The sequence below is a fragment of the Leopardus geoffroyi genome, chromosome C1 (genome assembly GCF_018350155.1).
Source record: "Leopardus geoffroyi isolate Oge1 chromosome C1, O.geoffroyi_Oge1_pat1.0, whole genome shotgun sequence".
Taxonomy (NCBI): domain Eukaryota; kingdom Metazoa; phylum Chordata; class Mammalia; order Carnivora; family Felidae; genus Leopardus; species Leopardus geoffroyi.
In genome coordinates, this window is record NC_059328.1 from 77887455 (window position 1) to 77910977 (window position 23523).

Here is a 23523-nt window from a genome sequence, read left to right on the forward strand (position 1 = left end):
AATTCTGGAAACAACAGCAACCCCAGGTTCTGCTAAAAGTCTAACGGATTGGTTAGTTCACTTTTTTTTTCCTATGCCAGCCTAGGCCTCTTTCTCTCATAAGAGAAAGAATTTAAAATTCAGATATCATACAATCAATCAATACTAAGATAAAATAAAATAAAAAATAAAAATAAATAAAATTCAGATATTGAATTGCTGATGGCAAATTGTGATTTACCCATAAGAGGTTTGAAATAGGACTCTCATGTGAATTATAAATTCTTAAACTTGGCTCATAGTAGGTATAAAAAGCATACATATATTCATATACATATATTTATAAGTTCATAAGAAATATCTACTGGGAAGTACATATATTACATATTATATAATTGTATATGGATACAGATATATCCACTAGGAGCCAGGAATCTCTCCAAAATATGTTGGAAATTTTGATAATTGAATGAATTCTTACGAAGTTTGGAAACTTAAAGAGAGAACAGTGGTAAAAGCCTATGTTTTGAAATTAGAAAGATACAGGCTTAGATGTTGGTTCTCCTACTTGCTGGCTGTGTGAACTTGGGCATACTGCTAACCCTGATTCCTTATCTGTAAAAGGGAAATAATAACATCTACCTTTTAGAATTTCTGTGAGAATTAAATGTAAAACAATGACAGGCTTTGCACACTTCCTGGCACATAGAATGTGCCAATACATTGTAACTGTTATTAGCACAGAGCCTTCCGATCATTTCTCTTGGCATCAATTCCTAAAGAATAATCTTATTAAGGCTGAAGATACAGGTGATTAAGCTGAATCTATAATGACACTCTGACATAACTTAGAATTACATATTTGAATAATCCTTAGGGTCAGTTTACTTAACACTTGTCTCTAGGGTACAGGAAAATGTTAGTTATTTGAGCTTTCTAAATTTAGTATTCCAAACCAACAAAAACTTAATACTTTTCCAAAAGAAATTTTGATAAGATTTTCTATTACTCACAACTGTTGACGAGTTACTTTTGCTTGTACTGAGTTGATCATTCTCACCTCTAGATGGAAAGCCATATTCAAAGCTCTTTTGGTTGAAAGTGATAGAAATGACACTCAAATTAGCTTAAGAAAAAGGGAATGTATTGGCTCCAGCAACTGGAAAGTTGAAGGGTTGGTTTAGCTTCAGATGGTGGTAAATGTTGCCAGAGCTCTGGCTCCCTCCGTGTGTTGGCATCATTCTGCAGAGAGCTTCTTCCATGAAGCCTGGGGTTAGGACCATAAGCTGCAGGCTTATGTGGTTCTTTCAGCTTGACAGCACAGAGTAAAAGGAGCTCCTCTCTCTCCTGGCAGCTATAGATCAGAGAGAAACAAATCTTAGAGAAGATTCTTATTAGTTCAGAGTAGGTGGGGCACTGCGGTCATCTGACTGGGACCACATGGCCTGGGGAGAGGAGATTCCCAAAAGAAAATCAAGATCTGATTCCTGGCAAAGGAGGATGGTAAAGCAAGAGATACCCACAGCAGATAGTCTGAATTGGATTGTCTGAAAACAAGGACCTGAGCAAGGCCATCATGGCATCTATTAAAATATCTATTTCATGGAACCACATAAAAATGTTTCAAAGGGCATTGGGATGGGACATGCTTGACTCACAACTTAGCTTCATGCTAAGCTCCACATGTGGTAAACATCTGCAAAAAAAAAAAAAAAAAAAAAAGAACTTGTTATCCTCATGTGTTCTGTATCCTAAGCAGTATAGTATGTGTGTGATTACATGGAAAGAAAGGAAATTATTTTTTCATATTGCAAAAACAAATAATACTATTAATAAATAATAATCACATACAATTAATGAAAAAGAAACAAAGGAAATATTCCTCCATATAAAAAAAAGGACATTGGGATATTAATAAATAATAGTCTAAAATTTTGCGAACTTCAAAATAAGAACAAAAGAGTTACCATTCTATAACCGATTTACATAATACCAAAAATAAAACAAAAAGAAGACATTAGCATTACTTGCATTAGCAGATGACTGTTGAGTCCATTTTTCTAAGTGAAACAGTACAATTCTTTTTGCAAGGGAAAATAAGTTACTGTGAATACAAAGTGCAAAAAGGAAAACTCTATTTTCTTTGTTTAGCCCGATTGATGAAAATAACTTTTAAACTCCTGATTTCATTCCCCAGCATTTCAGTAAGCAAGTTCATAAAATACTGATGCCTTTCAAATTAGAAGATTCTTGCTGAGACCTCACTCTGCTCTACAAACATGATCTCATCTTTCAGCTTGGTTACATTCCAAATCCAGGAGTGAGGGCAAGTTTATGATCAGGGAGGAAAAAAAGGAAAATATTTACATAAGCCCCATAATACAACTTTTCTAAAAATCAAAAAGAAATCCATGCTGTATATATATAAACTCTCTGATACAATCCAAATAGGGAATAGTCACAGAATATGGGGAGGAGGTTTGAAAAAACAGCCACCCTTTGCAATGGAAACATGAAAAAGAATGAGATGAGCCATCTGAAGACACGCTCCCAAGAGTGACACACCCAAAATTTGATGCCTTATTATCAATCTAGTGCACAGTGTCTCCCTAAATCACCAACATATTACATTAAAAATCCCATATGGAAGGTATCACATCCAAACATCAACTTACTAATTAATATGTAATAAACTGGCATCCCAGAGATGAAATATCGCAATGAGGAAGCTTTTGCAACTCGTAAGCTGAACATCAAGACTTTTCTTTTCTTTTTTTTTTTTTTTCGTTTATCTCCAGAGCCCTTTTGAAGGTCAATGGACACTGTACACCCTATCATACATGGTAAGTTACTAGTATCACTTTATGAAAATCTAATTTTTCCTCAACTATTCTCTAAATATTTACTAAGTTAGGAATGCCTGGGTGGCTTAGTCAGTTAAACATCTGACTTTGGCTCAGGTCATGATCTCATGGCTCGTGAGTTTGAGCCCCGCGTTGGACTCTGTGCTGAGAGATCAGAGACTGGAGCCTGCTTCGGATTCTATGTGTCTTTCTCTCTCTGCCGCTCCCCTGCTTGTGCTCTCTCTCAAAAATAAATAAAAACTTAAAAAAAAAACTATTTCCTAACTTCTATCCTGACAGTTTTGGTACCTTATCTGTACCATTTCAATTTACCTAAATAGGGTATAGTGTAACACCACCAGCCTTTAGTCATGATGTCTATACAACCAAATGTGAAAGGTAGACTGGACAGCTTATTCACTCAATACAATTAAGACAGATATTTATTCTACTCTGTATAATTCCATGTTAGATCTGTGTTTGAATTATGGAGTTTCTTTCCTTAACATTCTAATTTCATTGTAAACTCTTCCATTTTTGATTCAGATTTTTCAATCCATTTAGATTTGGATTAAGATTCACTCTGTTGTAGCTCTCTCTTTTCACTTACATATGTCCCTTAAAGTATGCTTTCGGGTCCCCCACTTTGTCCAGCATACAGCCACTTATGCCTAGGTGTTCAGATAGCATTCCTTAAGTGAATGACTAAAGCCCCAAAAAGTTCCAAAAAAAGGGAAGATACTGTTCCCAACATGCATTTTTAGCCAGCATTTATGCTGCCAACCCCTATTTTTCTGAATGAGTATGAGGAAAGCATTCTGTTCTTTCACTGGCGCCTTCAGGAAATGCTCATGGCTCAAGCAGAGAACTACTGCTTTCTGTTACCTCCCAGGTAAACCCACTGCAGACCCTCACCCCATCTGCCCCAACTTACAACAGCAAGTCAGCAAGTCTCCAGCTGAAGTTTCCTTTCTTTTTTGTTTTTTTCTTTCTTTAAGGGATATTATTTTTTTAAGAGAGAGAGAGAGCACAAGCAGGAGAGGGGCAGAGGGAGAGAGAGAATCCCAAGCAGGCTCCATGCTCAGTGCAGAGCCCACTTGGGGCTCGATGCTATGGCCTTGGGATGGGTCACAACCTGAGCCTAAAGCAAGAGTCAGACACTCAACCAACAGAGCTACCGGTACCCCAAAGTTTCCCTCCTTTAGGTCCCCTTGAGTTAGATCAGTGAATCCAAGGGGAAAGAGAGGGACAGCCCACTTCGGTGTGCATCCTACTAGGGGCCTGGCTACTAGGGAAGAGGTTTTCTGATCATGTGGGATGTTGTCCTAGATTAAGCAGTGTTCCCTCATTTGCCCCTCCCCCTCACCACTTCCTTTTGGTGACATTCATTGAAAAAATAGGTTAGAAGTCTGGGCTCTAGCCCAACAACAATGTCAAGTTTGAGTCCTGGCTCTGCTAATTCTGTGACCACAGGCCACTGAATCTCTCTGAAGCTCAGTTTCCTCAGCCATAATTGGGGGTTAGTAATTATTGCCGTGAAGATGAAATGACACACTCCATATAAAGTACCCAGCACAATAAGTGCTATTACACGTCAATTATCATTAGAACTTGTTGTCAGACATGAATTTAAATGTTGATTATTATCCCTACTTTGGATTCAAAAGGCAATCTAAATGTAAAGAGATGTATGGTTTTCACTCAGCTGTAGCCTGGCACAGAGGAAAGCTGAGGAACTATGTCCAAACTTCAGTCTTGTTACTTATTGTTTATTTATCTGTTCAGAAAAGTCTTCTCTTTTGTGAATTATGTCTGATAAGACCTGCCTCTCCATATATGTCAAGTACTGGCTCATAGCAAATACTTTATAAATGTCAGTTCTCACTCTCCAATCCAGAACAGATCGCTCTGGCAAGGTTCTAAATTGAAGATAAAGTGACTAATTAGATCAAGGGATAGCAAATAAAACAGCAAAATCTGTTACCAGCTCTGCCACTAGCTAGCTGAGTAATCTTAAACTTTTTGGCTCCCCTACAGAGAAAAGCAGAATTTTCTATGGAGATGTATATAGATTTAATCATAGAGAAAGCAATCACTTGTATATAGTAAACTATGAGCTAACGTGATGAACTTTCCTACTTTTTTAAATCAAGAAAAATAATATATCATGATATATTTATTCTATAGGTGTTCTTGGACTCAATCTATAATGATCTCAAGAGCATTTTGATAGCATGTTATTTATTCTTAGATTAAGATGTGGTTAAATGTTAAGCATTTCACTTCCACCTACCAACATAAAAGCTACCCAAAACCATCTCTTTAGCTCACTTCTGTGCCCTCAACATGTTGAACTGTGCCTGGTATGTGGGAAGCCCTATAATACTTGCTCAAGTAGTGAACAAAAGGATGATGGAAAATGGTTCTTTATGACATGCAGTCAGGGCTCCTATCTCAGATCACCTGATGTTTACAAGTTGTTGGGCAACTTCCCATTACTAAGCATTCTTTTCAACCCTTAAATGATAGATATGTTAGGCAAGAGGGTTCACGTCTCTGTAAAATCTGGTAACACAAGCAGGATCCAGTCAAGTACTAGGGTTTTTTTGTTTGTTTTGTAAGATTATAGTGCAATTTTAACAATAACAAGAAAAAAAATGAGGATCTGAGGCTTTAACTCTACAAGGTCAAAATCACTAATTAAAAAATAAACTTTTTTATTAAAAAAAAAAGAGATTACCTTATTTCAATAAAATGTTTTGACCTCTATTTTTGCTAAAGCACCTTCTTGTTTGGGCATTGCAGTAAACTGTATGTCAACTTTGAGACTGTTAACCCCAAAATTCTATTTTGTTTGAGATAAACTCTTACAGATTCATCTCAAAGAGAAGACATCTTGTTTTTCTGTTCAGGCATCTACTGATAAGCAGCCAGCTGTTTATGCTCCAAACACTTCGAACACACCCCAAACAATGAGATCTGTGAAACTGGAATGAAGCTTTGAAAAATATGAATAACAACGACAATTATGATAAAAGATTAGCTGCAGTATTCAATATTTTCTCATGCACACTTTTATGTTTAAAACTAATAGTACTAGTTTGAGAGTACTGATATGTTTTGTACTCTACTAAAAATACTTGTTGCTTTAAGTTTCAACTGCCCACCCAAAATATCAATTGAAACCAAAAAGTAAGCACTTTCACTTATTTATATTTCTACATCTACAAATACCCAGAAAACACAGCATCCATACAGCATTATTTTTTAGAGGAAAGAAATATGCTCACAGTGGAATGTCTCTGATGTTTATATTAAATGAACGTAGATACTAATCTCTCAAAGAATCTGAAGACTTCCTTTCCGTCCTAGACAAAGTAGAGTCCTCTGATTTAATATTTAGTTTGTTCATTAATCATCTTAGCTCTGCATTTAAAAAAAAGCCCAATATGTTTTACAAAGCAAAACTGCTGACTCCTTGTTTACTTAAAATATGGTAGAAGCAAGCATGAACGAATCATAGAAAATACATTTTCGTGATCAAAATACAAAAGATTAAAAACATACTCTGTCTACATTAATAAAACTTTCAAAGGGATCGCAACCAATTCTGTCAGCCTCAGAAGTTCCTATTTTGGCAGTTAAAAGAGAAGAACATGAAATATTTTGTGAATTATTTTTCTTTGTGGATAATTAAACACAAGCCATGAGAAAACAAATGTACAGATGTACACCATATTTTCATCACTCTGAAGACTAGAGTCATTTGGAGATTTAACATTCAAAAGAACTATGTTTGAGACATGTTATTGACTCTTCTCCTAGATTAATGTTTTTTGGTAATTCTATCAAGCTTTGCCCCCGTGTTCTCCTTTTTATTTGAAGTAACTGAGTTTGGTTATCATCTTTCTTCTTCTAGGGAAGCCAAACACACTGCCAAATAACCATGCATATTATTAAGGTGTGAGTGTCGGGTGAGGGTTGGCTCTGTATGCTGACAGGCATATCACAAAAGCAACACCATTTCTCCTGGGGCCTGAAAGAATGTAGAATGTGTCTTCTTCTGTTGGGTGTGGGAACTGATGTTCATAACTGGACACTGATAGGTAACTATATGTACACTATATTCATATATGTACACTACAGACACACACACACACCCCCTAAACGTATATACACACTTACAACTATCATAAGGACTAGGCAGAAACAGTATACAGCGCCATAAGGCTGAAAATAGGGGATTTGATGTAGTGGGAAGAGAGAGATGTCAGGATAGCTTCCCTAATAAAGGGGGTGTATTATTAGCTTCCCTAATAAAGTGAGAATATGGGGGAAAAGAAAGTATTCCAGACTCAGGGAGCAGTGAGGAGGGTGCCCGGGGAGCTGGAGAAATGTCAGTGCCACCGAATCTCACATGCAAAGCTGATAGGGATGGAAGAGGAGATGAACTCAGAAACACAGGCAATTGTTAGATCAAGGAAAGCTTTATGGTTTTTTCTCCAAGGACACTGAAGGTGAGAAGTGTGCTTGCATGCTGAAATCCTCACTCTGGCAGCAGAGCTCGCAGGAGGGTCTGGGGCAGTGGGGCTAGGTGTGGGGATCTCTCGTAGTGTTTCTGCTGTAGGAGAGTCACAGGGGGCCTGCTGCTAAACTGAGGACGGGAGCAGCGGAGACAAGAGAAGGTAATATCAACTGGCCAGTAAATGTAACCATCACCTTGGAGAAAGTAGAAACTTCATCCCTTAAAATGCTGCAAATTCCATGCAATAGATTTTCTCTCATCATAGAGTAAAGCCATCTGCTGTGTCACTGGGGATTCTTCCACTTTTCTTCTCCTTCTGGAAAAGAGTCTGCCAGCTTAGATTCCATCAGCAGTACACCAGGGGGAGAGGGAAGGAAGTCTGACAGTGAGTTTCCAGGCTATGGCAGAGATGGGAGGAATCTGAGGGGGGCCATATATCTTTTGGGGGGCCACCACTCAATCCAATACATTCTCCATTACCCCTCAGCCAATTCATCCATAAGTCCTGGAGAATGCATCTTCAATTTTTATCTCTCAGCCATCTCTCCTCATTGCTATGAAGATGCTATGCTCCTCTGCTTTATTGCCACGACCCCCACTAAAGGTACTTTGTGTCTCTTGAGAATTTCTGCAATGGCTGCCTAGCAGCACTGGTCTCTGGCTTCTTCTACTCTTGGCCCCCTCCTCCAGAGTTCATTCCCTATAGAGCAGCTTTTTAAATATATAAATCAGACCATATCACTCACATGCTTAGAAACTTCCAAGGCACTTAGAACTCCCTTTGCACTTAGTACAAAATGTGGCATTATCCAGTGTCTGCTCCCATACCCAGCCATCCACCAGACTCTCCTGCGAACAGGCCCAGCCATGTGGGCCTCCTTCTAACTGGCCAGAGAGGCTACCTGTGGCTGCCCTGTGTAAGGCGTTCTCGGCTACCCTCTAACACAGCACCCTATCCGTGACCCCTTAGCATTTCTCCACTTGGAATTCATCTACCAGTTTAGTCGCCATCTCTTGGCACTGCACCCCTCAGAGGTAGGAACCAAGCCCTTCTTACTCAGCACTATATATCCAGTGATTGGCTAAGTACATGGTGGATGCCCAATACATAATTTGTTAAACAAATGATGGAGCTGATTAATTAATGGTTCCCATTGCTTATAGAACTAAGAACAAAACTTGCCTGGCATTCCAGATCCCTGGCCTCTAGTCACCACCTACCACTTATGCTGCTCATGGGCCACTCTCAGTGGGAAGCCCCAGCTTCTACATATTCTGTCTTATCTTCCCACTTTGATTCATGCCATTTTCTCCTTCAGGAATGTCTACTCCCTCCTTTTGTTTACTACATCTTGGTTGTTTTTCTAGACCATTTGAAATCTCTCCTCCTCCAGGAAGCCTTCTTGGCATCACCTCCACCTATGTTATTCTCTCCCACCTCTGTTTTCTTCTGGCTACTTTGTGGAACAAACTGTTCTAAGTGATTCTCACCTTTGCCTCCAACTGGACTAAAAGGTATAAGAGTAACTCTGTTTTATGCTTCTTTGAACGACATTATAGGAACTGAGACAATGCAATGTCCCAGAAACCAGCTGGGACTATTTTCTAGTCTCAGTTCTGTCCACAAGTAGCCATGTGACCCGGGGCACTTTACCTCACCTCTCAGTTTATTTTCTTTATGTGTAAAATAAGGGTTTAGACCATATTATGTAAAGCCTCCTTTAGTCCTAAAATGACAAAATTTTAATAATCAATTTATTTAACAAATTTGCTTCAGAAGTGGCTATAGAGATTTAGTTATTATATAAGGAACTCAGAAGAGTGCCAGGAACTGAGAAAGCCCTCACTAAATGAGTTGCTGGTTACTTCATTTTTTTTTTCCAGCATGAAAATGAAGGCTTGGCGATTTAAATAAAGTAACCCAAGGTCAACAGCAGGTAATGATAAAGCCCATGACCTCCAACTTAAAAAAAAAAAACAAGCTTTCCCATGTGATAATAACATGTGATAATATGTTGTGATAATAACAGTCACCTTACATACAGAGATTTTATAATTTAAGATTTTATTTATTTATTTTTAAATGTTTCTTTATTTATTTTTGAGAGAGAGAGAGAGAGAGAGAGAGAGTGCATTCAAGTAGGGGACGGGCAAAGAGAGGGGAAGAGAATCCCAAGCAGGCCCCATGCTGTCAGCACACAGCCTGACACGGGGCTCAATCTCAGGAACTGTGAGACCATGACCTGAGCCGAAGTCAAGAGTCAGATACTTAACTGACTGAGCCAGGTGGCCCCAAAGATCTTATTATTTTTAAGTTATCTCTACACCCAACACAAGGCTCGAACTTAAAACCTTGAGATCAAGAATTGCATGCTCCACTGACTGATCCAGCCAAGCGCCCCTACAGGGATTTTAGTTCATAAACCTTTCCATAATCATCTTATTTCACCTCCATACCAACTCTGTGAGGCAGGTATTATTATATTATTTTTCACACAAGTGAAAGTTCAGTGAAGTTCAGGGGGGCTGAATCACTTGCTGAAGGTCTCACAACCAAGTGAGCAGATAAACAAGGATCACACCCAAGACTTGAGCCCCCCAGCCTAAATTGTCTCTAATATGCCACACCACACTGCAGCAAGGTACAATTAATGAAGTGAACATTGTCAAGTCACGTTTCTGCCAATAAAAGTGTAAGCTAAAAATATACCGACAGAAAACTTAGCAACTTAGAAAACTTAAGAACAATCATTGGATGAATTGAAGTGATAGTTTCTGCTATTCCACTCTAGTGGTCTTCCAGATCCATCCAGGGCTCAGTGCATGTGCGGTTCTCATTAATACTAATGTGAATCGCACACGCCAGCTCTTCACAGAAAACACACCCGAAAGCACTCAGCCATTTAAGAGGCAGAAACTTCCAAGAGTCAGGCACGAGAAGTCATGTGACTAGGCACCCTGCTACCCACTGACTCTGTCTGCAGACATAGTGTGTAAGCTTCATAACTCAAACTATTTTTCCCCCTGAACATACTTTGAAGTTTGGGAAGATGCAAAAAGATGCATTTCAGGATCAATCCCAAGCCAAAAGGGGAGGTTGGAAAGCATTTATGGTTTGTTTACTTTTTTTGGTTTTTTTTAAGATTTTATTTTTAAGTAATCTCTACACCCCACACGGGGCTTGTGCTCACAACCCCGAGACGAAGAGTCACATGCTCCACCAGCTGAGCCCCTGGTTTGTTTCCTTTTTAAAAGCTAAAATGGATTTATATTTTCAGACTCTTTCACCATGGGAAATTTAGACTAGCAAATTTCCAGGAAGGTCATTTCCCTCAATTTGAGTGAAACTGTGGAAAGAGGCCTGGACTACAAGGCCCAGGACATGGGTTCTAGTTCTAGCTCCAGTTTTAGCTTCTTTACTTGGATAAATCCCTTAAACTCGAGCCTCAGTTTCCCTGCTTGAAAAAGAAAACAGATTAAAAATAAACAGAGGGGCACCTGAGCAGCTCAGTCGGTTAAGCGTCTGACCGGCTCACGTCATGATCTCACAGTTTGTGAGTTTGAGCTCCACATCCGGCTCTGTGCTGACAGCTCAGAGCCTGAAGCCTGCTTCGGATTCTGTGTCTCCCTCTCTCTGCCCCACCCCTGCTCACCCTCTCCCTCTCTCTCTCTCTCTCAAAAATAAATATTAAAAATTAAAAATAAATAAATAAATAATAAACAGAAAAATATCTGTCGTGCCTACTTCACAGGGGCATCATGAGATATTGTTTGTGAAAGTATTTTGCCTACTATAAAGTATTCCTCAAATAATTAATTAATATTACTGCTCCCAAAAGGTGAACCTGAGGGGGAAAAAAAAAAAAAAAAAAGAGCCTCCATTTGCAAAGTATATATGCATATCCTGCCACCTAGTGGCCACATGAAGTTATTTTTAATTTTGCTCCTGGTATTAAGATCAAATTAAAGATATAAACCTTGTTAATATTTTTAGAAACTTTGACCCAATCCACTCAACTTATCAAATCTCCCATCAACTTTTTCTGACTCTATGTTATATCACCGATGGAGCAGAAAAAATAATCATCAGAAACATAATTACAAAACAGTAATCTATTTGAACTAAAATTTATAACCTGCCTAACACCACATTTTTTTCCATGTCAGATCTGGGTTTTTTTTACCCCAGGATATAATCATTTAACATGAGAGTAGTTATCAGGTGCTGCCTTGTGCCAGGGCTACAGCAGGCAATGAAACAAAGTTCCTGCTTTTAAGCGAGCTTACATCATAGTGGCAGAGGCAATCAACGGATAAATATAAAATATGTTAGTTGATAACGACTTGTATGAGAAGAAACAGAGTAGGGGGAATAGAGAGTGACTGGCAAGGCAGTACATGTTCCACTTCAGATACCATTATCAGGAAAAGCCTCTCAATAGGAAACCTAAAGTGAGTGGGGGCACCTGAGTGGCTCAGTCGATTAAGTGTGCAACTCTTGATTTTGACTCAGGTCATGATCTCATGGTTCACAGGATCGAGTCTGGCTTCAGGCTCTGCACTGACAGCATGGAGCCTGCTTGGGATTCTCTCTCTCTCTCTCTCTCTCTCTCTGCTCCACCCCTGCTCGTGCTCACACTCTCAAAATAAATAAAATAAACATTAAAAAAAAAAAAAAAAAAGGAAACCTAAAGGAAGTGAAGGAGAAAAATGCTAAAATTTGGGAGGCAAGAGTATTTGACTCTGAGGGAACAGAAGGTACAAAATCCTGAAAATGGTGTAAGTTTGACATGACTGAAGAACAGCAAGGCCAGTGGAGCAGAGAATAAGGGGATGGTAGGGATGCCAGGTTGGTAGAGGCCATGGTTAGGAATTCACATTTGGCATTGGGATCCCTGAGTCCAATAGGAAGGCATTAGAGGGCTATGAGTAGTGGAATGACCTAATCATTCTGAGTAACCCTCTGACAAACAAAATAAAATACCAAATAACCTGACAGACAAGTTTAATGGAATGCCTGCGGAGAAATGGTTCCCGTAAGAACATAAATTTCTCAAAACGTTTATACAAGCAGCTCTTTTAAGGGAACTCACAGGGAGGGTGATACAAGAAGAATGCATAACATCTTTACACTGAAATAAGTTAAGTCAGGAAAGCCAGAGTTATTTTTACTCATGATTGCCTCAAAAAAAAAAAAAAAAAAAAAAAACTTTGGTAACAATTGTGCATAAATGCTGAAGACACTCTTCAACGCAGAAAATAAATATTTACTGAATGTCCACTACAGGTAGGTGACCTGCCAAATTCAGTTTGGATCACACAAGACAGGACTCTAACCTTAAAAGCACTCAGAAGACATCTAAGGAGATAAAAGGCATGCACATAAAAGACAACACAAAGCAATGTATAAATGCTGAAGGGGAGCTGGTGCCAAGGCCACAGTTCATGGGAGAAAGGGCTTTGTGAGCTGCAGGAACTGAGGCAGGGAACACGGTGGGGGCAGGGTCTAGGAGAGGTGGCCTGGGTCTAGGATAGAACCCAAAAAAGTCAAGAAGCTGTGCCTGGAATTAGAGACTCACAAAATTTTAGAACTGGAAGAAACTCATCACAAGAAAAAAAAAATCTGTGTCTATGTATGGTAATGGTTGTTAACTAGACTTATTGTGGTGATCATTTCACAATAGAGAGATGATACTCGACTTACAATGGTTTGATTTACAGTTTTTCAATGGTGTAAAGGTGATATGCATCCAGTAGAAAGCACACTTTGAATTTTGAATTGTGATCTTTTCCCAGGCTATCGATATGCAGTACAATGCTCTCTCGTGATGCTGGGCAGTGAGCCGAAGCTCCCACTCAGCCACACAATCACAAGGGTACAAAGCCAATACACCTACAACTACACTGTACCCATACAACTATCCGGGTTTTCACTTTTACTACAGTATTCAATCAGTTACATAAGATATTTAACACTTATAAGGGTGCCTGGGGGGCTCAGTCAGTTAAGCGTCTGACTCAATTTTAGCTCAGGTCACGATCTTATGGTTAATGAGATTGAGTCTCTCGGCCGGCTCCATGCAGACAGTGTGGAGCTTGCTTGGGATTCTCTCTTTCCCTCTCCTTCTGCCCCCACCCCACTTGTGCACTGCTCTCTCTCTCAAAATAAATAAACTTTAAAAAACAGATATTTCGGGTGCCTGGGTGGCTCAGTCTGTTGACCGACTGACTTTGGCTCAGGTCATGATCTCAGGGTGCATGAGTTCAAGCCCCACATTGGGCTCTGTGCTGACAGCTCAGAGCCTGGAGACTGCTTTGGATTATGTCTCCCCATCTCTCTCTGCCCCTCCCCCATTCGCACACGCACGCTCTAATATAAAAAAAAATTTCTTTAAATTTTTTAAAAAGGTATTTAACACACTGTAAAATAGGTTTGGGTGGCTCAATTGGTTGAACATCTGACTGATGGTTTGAGTTCAAACCTCATGTCGGGCTTACTGCTGTCAGCAAGGAGCCTGCTTCAGATCCTCTGTCCCCTCTCTCTCTGCCCCTCTCCCCCCAAAATAAATAAATATTTTTTTAAAAAAAGAAGGAATAAAATAGGTTTTGTGTTTCATGATTTTGCCCACCTGTAGGCTGACCTAAGTGTTCTGAGTACATTTAAGGTGGGCTAGGCTAAGCTATGATGTTTAGTAGGTTAGGTGTATTAATCATGTTTTTGACTTACAATATTTTCAACTTAGGATGGGTTTATCAGGATATAATACCATTATAAGTTGAGGAGGATCTGTATACAAATATTGAATCATTATATTGTATACCTGAAAATAACATAATGTTATTCATCAATCATACACACCTCAGTAAGAAAGAAAAAAAATTGGAGATGCTTCAATCTATTGCTCTTGTTTTATAAAAGAGGAAAATCATATCAAGATCCTATACGCTTAGTGACAGATCTGAACCTAGAACAAAGGCTCTTGAGTTTCAGTCCATTGCTTTTGCACATCACCACCAGGAAAATGACAGTGAGCTTATTGAATTCTCAAAATTATTCATCAAGGTTGGAATGGAGCCTCATGGGACCATGGAGAGAATGACCAGTATGCTGGTTAGAAAAAGTACAGATATAGCAGCTAGATGGTCATGTAGATGGAAAGCAACTAGACACAAGATAATAGACAATATCTATTGGTCTTTGCCACTGGCTCCTGGCACAGAGCTCCTAAAACCCTTGTTAATTTCCCAAGTGACAAGAGCACTGGGAGCATCTTTTGTTCTAGTATTTGGTCTTTGACCCTGCTTCCTGACATAGGGCTCCCTAAATCCTTGTAATTTTCTGGGTGATAGGACTGTCTTCTTCTAAGGTGACTCTGGATGAAGGCTGGTCACTGGAAAGACTAAGCCATGATTAGAAGCTTGGAATTTCCAGACCATCCCCCCTTCTCTTAGAGAAGAGCTCAAAATGGAGTTAACCATCAATGATACCTATGGATAAGGATTCCAAAAAAAAAAAAAAAAAAAATCCCCAAGTTACGAGATTCAGGGAGCTTCCAGATTCGTGAACACATGAAATGCTGGGGGAGTAGTGTCCCTGGAGAGGGCATGGAATCTTCCCTGCCCCTTTCCACATACCTTGTCCTTCACATCTCTTTCATCTGGCTGTTCATCTGTATCCTTTATCTTAGTTATTTTGTTAACATTCATTTATTTATTTATTTTGAGAGAGAGAGTGCACATGCACGAGCAGGGGAGGGGCAGAGACAGAGCGAGAGAGAGAATACCAAGCAGGAGAGGAAAGTGAGCTGAGAGCCAAATCTTATTCGTCCCAGAGAAGGACAAGAATCAAGGCTAACTTGGGTCCACTTTCCTCTCTCTTATCTTTTCACTTCTCCACTCTTCCGTTATCTTCATTCATTAAACAATATTGAACTCATGCCAAGCAGACAGTGTTAGTCACTACAAGAGATGCAAAAAATGAAAGGGACATTGGGTCACATTAGGTCTTGCTCTGAGTCTGATGGTGAGGAGAGAATGTGTATGGCAAATATCTTAAACATAAAGAAGAGAGTAAGGACTTTGACAGAGCACTAAATGTTTAATGTACTAGTTGTTGAAGGTATATTCTATAAATGGAGGACCTTTCTCTTTGTCTATGGGCTGCTCCCTGGTCCTTGGCAACATTAAATGAATGAATGAATGGGAAATAAAACTGGAAAAGTAGGTGAAAACCTGAAGAGCCTTGGATGACAAGCTAAATTTTCGTTATTTTTGCTTATTTAAAGACTGTCAGGTGCGTAGAATTGGATTGAGAATAATCCTTGTTTCACGACATACTCTCATCATTGGATCATCCTTTATTATATAATAAACTAACTAGTTAGTTTTAACAAGGCAAATAGACATCCATGAACCCAGCCCCAACATAAAACCTACCACTTAACTTTGTCTATCTGTGCACACCTTTCTTCCTATCCCCTACCTCACCCTCCACGGGGAATCCTGCTCCTCAATCTTGTCTCCATAATTGCCCTTCTTTTCTCTCTCTTTCTTTTTTAATTTTTTTTTAATGTTTATTTTTGAGACAGGGAGAGACAGAGTATGACCGGAGGAGGGGCAGAGAGAGAGGGAGACACAGAATCTGAAGCAGGCTCCAGGCTCTGAGCTGTCAGCACAGAGCCCAGCATGGTGCCTGAACCCACGAACTGTGAGATCATAACCTGAGCTGAAGTCAGACACTCAACTGACTGAGCCACCCAGGCATCCCTTTCTTTCTTTTTGAGAGAGAGAGAGAGAGAGAGAGAGAGAGAGAGAGAGAGACAGCGTGCACAGGGGTGGGGCAGAGGGAGAGGGAGAGAGAGAATCTTAAGTAGTCTCCATCCCCAACACAGAGCTGACAGGGGCTCGATTTCTTGAACCGTGAGATCAGGACCTGAGCCGAAATCAAGAGTCGGACCCTTAACCAACTGGGCCACCCAGGCGCCCCCTCCTTACTTTTCTTTTTAATAGGTTTGTTTTAACAGATAGATGATAAATATTTCCTAAAAGTACTTTTTAGTTGTTTATGATTTTCTTCAAAGAGTACCATGTCATAAGCTTTTGGGACATATATTTTTTCACTGAATCTGTTGTATGATATGCCAGTATGTATATATGCCAGTTTATTCATTCACACTCCTGTCAGCAGATGAGTTATTCCCTGGTGTCTGTTATTGTTAACTGTACTGTTAGGAACATTCTCTACATGTTTCTTGGTGTAGATGGGCTGGAGTTTCTTTTGGTGATTTATCTAAGAGTGCAATTGCTGGGTTGTAGAGTATGTGAAATTTCAATTTTAGAAAATATGGGGCGCCCGGGTGGCTCAGTCAGTTAAGTGTCTGACTTCGGCTCAGGTCATGATCTCACGATTTGTGGTTTGAGCCCCACGTCGGGCTCTGTGCTGACAGCTCAGAGCCGGGAGCCTGCTTCCAGTTCTGTGTGTCCCTCTCTCTCTGGCCCTTCCCTGCTCATGCTCTGTCTCACTCTCTCTCTCAAAAATAAACAAACATTAAAAAAAATACAAAAAAAAAAAAAGAAAAGAATGCCAAACTTTCTGAAAGTGTTTACATCAATATGCTCTCTTCAGACTCATTTTAACTTCTTAAAAAATTTTGTTTAATGTTTTTATTTATTTTTGAGACAGAGAGAGGCAGAGCATGAGCAGGGGAGGGGCAGAGAGAGGGAGACACAGTATCCAAAGCAGGCTCCAGGCTGTCAGGACAGAGCCCGACGCAGGGCTCGAACTCACGGACTGTGAGATCATGACCCGAGCTGAAATTGGACGCTTAACCGACTGAGCCACCCAGGCACCCCAGACTCATTTTAACTTAATCACCTCTTTTAAGGCTCTATCTAAATACAGTCACATTATGAGGTACTGAGGGTTAGGACATCAACATACAAATTTTGCAGGGTAAGGGGGTTACACAATTCAGCCTATAACACCTTCTATTCCTTATTTACTAAGAGTTGATATATGAATGGAAATTGAATTATATCAAATGCTTTTTTTTTTGCATCTATTGATAAGATCGTGTTGTTTTCCTCCTTTAATCTGTTAATGTGATTATTTTCACTTGTGCTAATTTTAATATATGTTTATTATAAGTCGGTATACTATATTCAAACTTATTTTTCACTCTTCTTTCAGGTTTACCCCCTTTATCCTATGAAGGGTAGCAACATATACCACCCTAAAATATACCCCTTTGGTACACTGATTATTTTGACTGTATGTACTTGGAAACAGCAAATTCAGGGAAAAGTTTTCTCTGAACTAATATGTGCCTAAAGACAGATCCTCTAATAGGAATTCACGTGTCACAAATCCCCTCCCCAGGAGTTTCATCAACCAGGGAGGATTGACCCTTGTCACAGGAGATGAGAAGCCAACACCAAACCCTAACAAACTTTGTCACAAGCTGTCATACCTCAGATCTGTTCTTCCAAGGGCTCATTCACCTCTCCTAAAAATCAGTTATTCTTCCCTAATGGGCCTATGTTTCCCCCTCCTCTTTTCTTGTTAAGATGAAATGTAAGTCTAAATTCTAAGCCACTTCAGAGTTACTCATTTTTCCCTGGGTATCTTTCATAAATACATGAGGCATATATGCTAATAAACTTCTGTTTTTGTTAATCTTTTATTACAAGGGTCTCAACTAGGAACCCAGGAAGGTACGGAGAAAATTATTTTTCCTCCCCTATATCTATAATCAGCACAAAGCAAGAAAAAGTTTTTCCAATTTGTGTCAAGTAAAAGCCTACTCCTGAATTTGGTAATCTTTAAAAATTTTTTTTTACATAAAGTTTGCAATCTTGTAAAAAAAAATTTTTTAAGCAGAAATTTAAATCCACAGACATTTCAGCTCCTTTCTAATGGGTTTTAAAAATGGGGTGCAGGGGCGCCTGGGTGGCTCAGTCGGTTAAGCGTCCGACTTCAGCTCAGGTCACGATTTCGTGGTCCGCGAGTTCGAGCCCCGCGTCGGGCTCTGGGCTGATGGCTCAGAGCCTGGAGCCTGCTTCCGATTCTGTGTCTCCCTCTCTCTCTGCCCCTCCCCCGTTCATGCTGTGTCTGTCTCAAAAATAAACGTTAAAAAAAATTTTTTTTTAAATAAAATAAAAAAATAAAAATGGGGTGCAATGAGCAGAAGCCCAAGACTTGATCCATGAAAAGAATATAATAATAATAATTTTACTTATTATTGTTGGTATTTCTTGTGGATTAAATTGTATTCCCAAAAAAGTATATGCAAGTCCTAACCTCCCTATCCCCATATCTGTAAATGTCATCTTATTTGGAAATAAGGTCTTTGCAGACATAATTGAGATGTAAGATGAACTGTCCACAAGATAAGGAATGCCAAGGACTGTTGGCAAACCAGAAGCTAAGAGAAAGGCATGGGTAGATTCTCCCCTGCAGCATGTCCCTGCCAACATCACGATCTCAGACTTCAACCCTCCAGAATTATGGGAGAATATACTTCTATTGTGTCCCATCATCCAGCCCGTGGTACTTTGTATTTGCAAACAAATACAATATCTCTTAAGTCCGGTAAGCATCCAACTTCGGCTCAGGTCATGATCTCACAGCTCCTGAGTTCGAGCCTCACGTGGGACTCTGTGCTGACAGCTCGGACCCTGGAGCCTGCTTCAAATTCTGTGTCTCCCTCTCCCTCTGCCTCTTCCCCACTCATGTTCTGTCTCTCTCTCTCTCTCTCAAAAATAAACATTAAAGAAAATTAAAAATAACTGTCTTTACTAAAGAGAGTAAATGCCTCTCTAAATCACAAGATTCCCAGTTTACTCTGAAATTCATTCCCAGCTAGTTATATAAAACTTTGTCATGGGGCGCCTGGGTGGCTCAGTCGGTTAAGCGGCCGACTTCGGCTCAGGTCATGATCTCTCAGTCCGTGAGTTCAAGCCCCGCGTCGGGCTCTGTGCTGACAGCTCGGAGCCTGGAGCCTGTTTCAGATTCTGTGTCTCCCTCTCTCTGACCCTCCCCCATTCATGCTCAGTCTCTCTCTGTCTCAAAAATAAATAAACGTTAAAAAAATAAATAAAAAAAAAAAACTTTGTCAGATAAATGTCACATAAATAGCCTTAAAGATCAAGCAGGGAAGAGGAAAACATCTTAGTGATAGACCCAAAGCCTAAAATTAATCTTTTGAGTTCTTTAACCTATTGATTATGTATTTTATAAGGTCTACCTTCTCAGAAAGTACGATCGCTTTGTCTTTTACTTCTGAGATTGCATCTTATATACTTCTCCACTTTAAACAAATTATGTACAATTGTTAGGCAAGTACCAATTATGGCAAGACATTAGTTAAAATTAAAGCACTTCTTTTGATTATTGTGCATAAAAAACATTCATTCTGCTTTTGTGTGTGTCTATTTCTTCCCAGTACTTTATTATGATTTTTTTCAAACAAATAGCAAAGATGAAATAAATTTAAGTGAGTATACCAGTATGTCACTATCTACCATTTTACCATTAACATTTTTGTACACTTGTTTTATCACCTATCCATTCCTCTATTGATCCATTAATCCATCTAATTTTCTGATGCATTTCCAAGTAAATTTGAGAAATCAGTACATTTCCCCCTACATACTTCAACTTGTGTATAATTGACTAGTGTCAAATATTTTTCAGTTTAATTTCTTTTGATGTAAAATGTACATACAATAAAATGTTCAGATCTTAAGTTAACATTCAGAGTTTTGACAAGTAATATGCCTGTGTCACCCTAAACTCTATCAAAATATAGAATATTAACATTACCTAAGAAGGTTTCCTCATACCCCTCCTGGTCATTTCCCACCCACCCCCACCCCCACCCTTCCCAAACCACTACTTTTCTGATTGTTTTTCGTCCTTTTGCCTGTTTTAGAACCTCATTCATCATTCTTATTTTAATTTATTTTATTTTATTTTATTTTATTTTATTTTATTTTATGTAAGTATTTATTTTACCAGGAACCAAATACAGAGGTAATTTAATTTCACTGGATTTATGATGCTTTGTTTGGACTCTCTCTTAAGAAAAGTTGAAGTGGGTACGTTAATCATCATCCTTTTTTTTTTTTTTAATTTTTAATGCTTATTTTTTGAAGGAGAGAGAGAGAGACAGAGTGTGAGCAGGGGAGGGGCAGAGAGAGAGGGAAACACAGAATCTGAAGCAGGCTTCAGGCTCTGAGCTGTCAGCACAGAGCCCACAATGAGGCTCGAACTCACTGAGCTGTGAGATCATGACCTGAGCCAAAGTCAGATGCTTAACCAACTGAGCCGCCCAGGTGTCCCATCATTATTCTGCTTTTAAAATGGACTTTGCTTGGATAAAAATGTGTGCATCAGTAGGAAGGTAGACAGTCAAATCACTATACGTAAATTTTTTTTATTACACAAGCCATTTGTTAACTTCCACATCTAACAGGAAGGATAAAACTTAGAGGAGAATCTTTCATTCACAAAACTGTGGCAAATTTTGTATTTTTATTATTTTTTTATTTTTTTAAATTTTGTTTATTCATTTGTTTTTTGAAACGGGGGGGTGGGGGGGGGAGGGGCGGCGCAGAGGCACAGAATCCGAAGCAGGTTCCAGGCTCCAAGCTAACAGCACAGAGCACGACGTGGGGCTCTGACTCACAAACGGTGAGATCATGACCAGACATGAAGTCAGATGCTTAACCAACTGAGCCACCCAAGTACCCCAAATTTTGTAATTTTAAAATGAGATTGTGATATAATAAAAATTAAATATTTGGTCTTTGTTCCAGTTCCTGGCATAGAGGTCCTAAAACCCTTGAAATCTGTAGAGCGATGAGTAACTTTTCTATGGTAACAAGATGATTCAAGGTGGGAGCCCCTAGCTAGTTCCAGGATGGGGGGCTAGCCGTCAAATAAACCACTGGGTAACCAGAGAGTTCGAACTTTTAGCCCCACTTCCCTGGTCTTCAGGGAGGGGAAAGGAGTCAGGAGACTGAATTCAATTACTAATGGCCAATAATTTAATCAGTTGTGCCTATGTAACGAAACCTAGATAAAAGCCCCTAGATGATGGGGTCTGGGAGCTTCCAGGCTGGTAAACACGATGATGGGCCCAGAGGGCGGCCTGCTCAAGACAGCATGGAAAGTCTGTGCACACACACTCACCTCTCCCACCAATACCTCACCCTATGCAACCCTGCAGTTTGGCTCTTCCCGAGTTGTATTCTTTATAACGAGCTGGTAAGTATAATAAATAAGGTGTTTTTTTCTGTGCTAAGTCATTCTAGGGAATTATCAAACTTGAGGTGGGGCAAGGGGCTTCATGGAAACCCCTAAATTTTAGTCTGCTGGGCAGAAGTGTGAGTACCCAGGCTTTCTACATGTTCACTATTAACAATGGCTTAAATTTCTGCTTCTCAGTTATGTTTTAATAGGAATATGGCCCATGACCACTAACTATGTATTTGGTGCTACCTTCTCCTTATAAACGCTAGTGTCAGAGAACTATATAAAATAAGTGAGGTGCTAAAGCTCCTGTTGAGAGATTAAGAGATCATCAACATAATAGAAAAATAAAGTTGAAGGTTTAATTGGGATTGTGCTTTTCTGTTACTCAATTAGTCCAGTAAGTAGACCAACTCTGATGACAGTTTGGAACCATGTAAAAGCAGCTCAGAAATGTGGAAGCTCTTCTCAAGCTCATGCCACTGTGGGTCATTATGTATCATCTTTCCTGAGGCTCAAAACAGATTCTGGAGTCATTTGAGAGATGTCTCTCAACCCTTTGTTTTTTCGTTCCAATTGAAAATCTCTTTCCTGATGCTGCTCATGAGGTTTTCAAATGACTGCTGCCATTTCCATATTTTGGTCACATTATGTGTTTTATTCTGATTTGCTTGCAAGCCCTTCATGTTGAGGTATTTCAAGGATTTATCAAGGAAGAATTTGGCGTAGTTATAACACATGCCAACCTAGGAATGCTGCTTTTTTTCTTTAATATTAACTAATCTCTACACCCACTGTGGGGCTTGAACTTATAACCCCGAGATCAAGAGTTGCATGCTCTCCTGAGTCAGCTAGGAATGCTGCTTTTTATACAAGGGTCATTTCTTTTGCTAGGTATTAGCAACCTAAACTTCTATTCTTCGTACTCATTCATTTTAAGTGTTGAAGTAAATGTTAAGTTTCTCCGGCAACATACACAATCCTGTTTTCTTAATGCAATTCTGATTTGTCTTTTTCTTGCATATTACTAGTGTGGATTATAGTTAATGTCTTCAACTTTATTAAGTTCTTAGACATCTTCTTAATACTGCTTCATCTCTATTCACTTGTTTAGACCCACAGATTATTCAGTAAGAGATCCTGCTGCATTGCCATGACCTCTCAATATCTTAACAAGAGCTTTTAGCACCAGCAAGTATCTTCTTTATTTGGACAGTTCATTTTGGCCTCGATCCTCTGCAGCCATCTGCTGTGGCAGTTGGGGCTCACAGGTGCCAGAGGGACCCACAGCCCCAGCAGAGACATTCCACATACCTGAAGAGTTTCCTCAGTGGTGGAGCTAACAGGGCTTCTGTCCCCTGCTCCATATCTGCTTTTTAATCAAACAAAAAAAGAAAGTAAACTATCATAATATTTAACATACACAATGACACAGGTACCTAGACTAAGGAATGTAGGTAGACATTTGTTGTATTCACGGATGCCCAGCATTTTTTTATTAGCCTTTCCACATGGGTAGAAATTCCCACAAAATGAGGCCATTCGCCTCGCTTGAACACACAGCAGGTGCAGTGGCTCAGCCAGTTAGTGATACCATCAGACTTAGATTCATTGATTCAGGAGTAAGTAAGATAGGAAATTAATTGGGCTCTGAAAGGAATGTCTATCCTTGATGGCACAGTTATGGCAGAGGCATCCAACTTTGGGGGGGTAGTGAGGACTGTAAAGTCAAGTTCCTGACGCAGAGAGGTCACCGTGAAAGACAGAAGGAGCAACTTGAGTAAAGTTTAGTGGGGCAGTTGATAGCAGCAATTTTCATTTAAGGCTAGTTCCATAGCAGGTGTGGAGTATTCCTGAAGTTTAGCTTTGAGTCTAGACTTCTCAACAATTTTGTGAGCTCCCTAATATCTGGTCCTTTTCCT

General features: G+C 39.5%; 1 long non-coding RNA gene across 1 annotated transcript in view; it reads right to left on the minus strand.

Annotated features, from left to right (window-relative positions):
- Positions 1-1101: 1101 nt before the first annotated feature.
- The window catches only part of LOC123598224, a 34670-nt gene continuing 12248 nt past the window's right edge, over positions 1102-23523 (minus strand). Inside the window, exon 2 of the long non-coding RNA XR_006712451.1 lies at positions 1102-1333. This is a non-coding gene — a long non-coding RNA (uncharacterized LOC123598224). The remainder of the gene's footprint in view (positions 1334-23523) is intronic.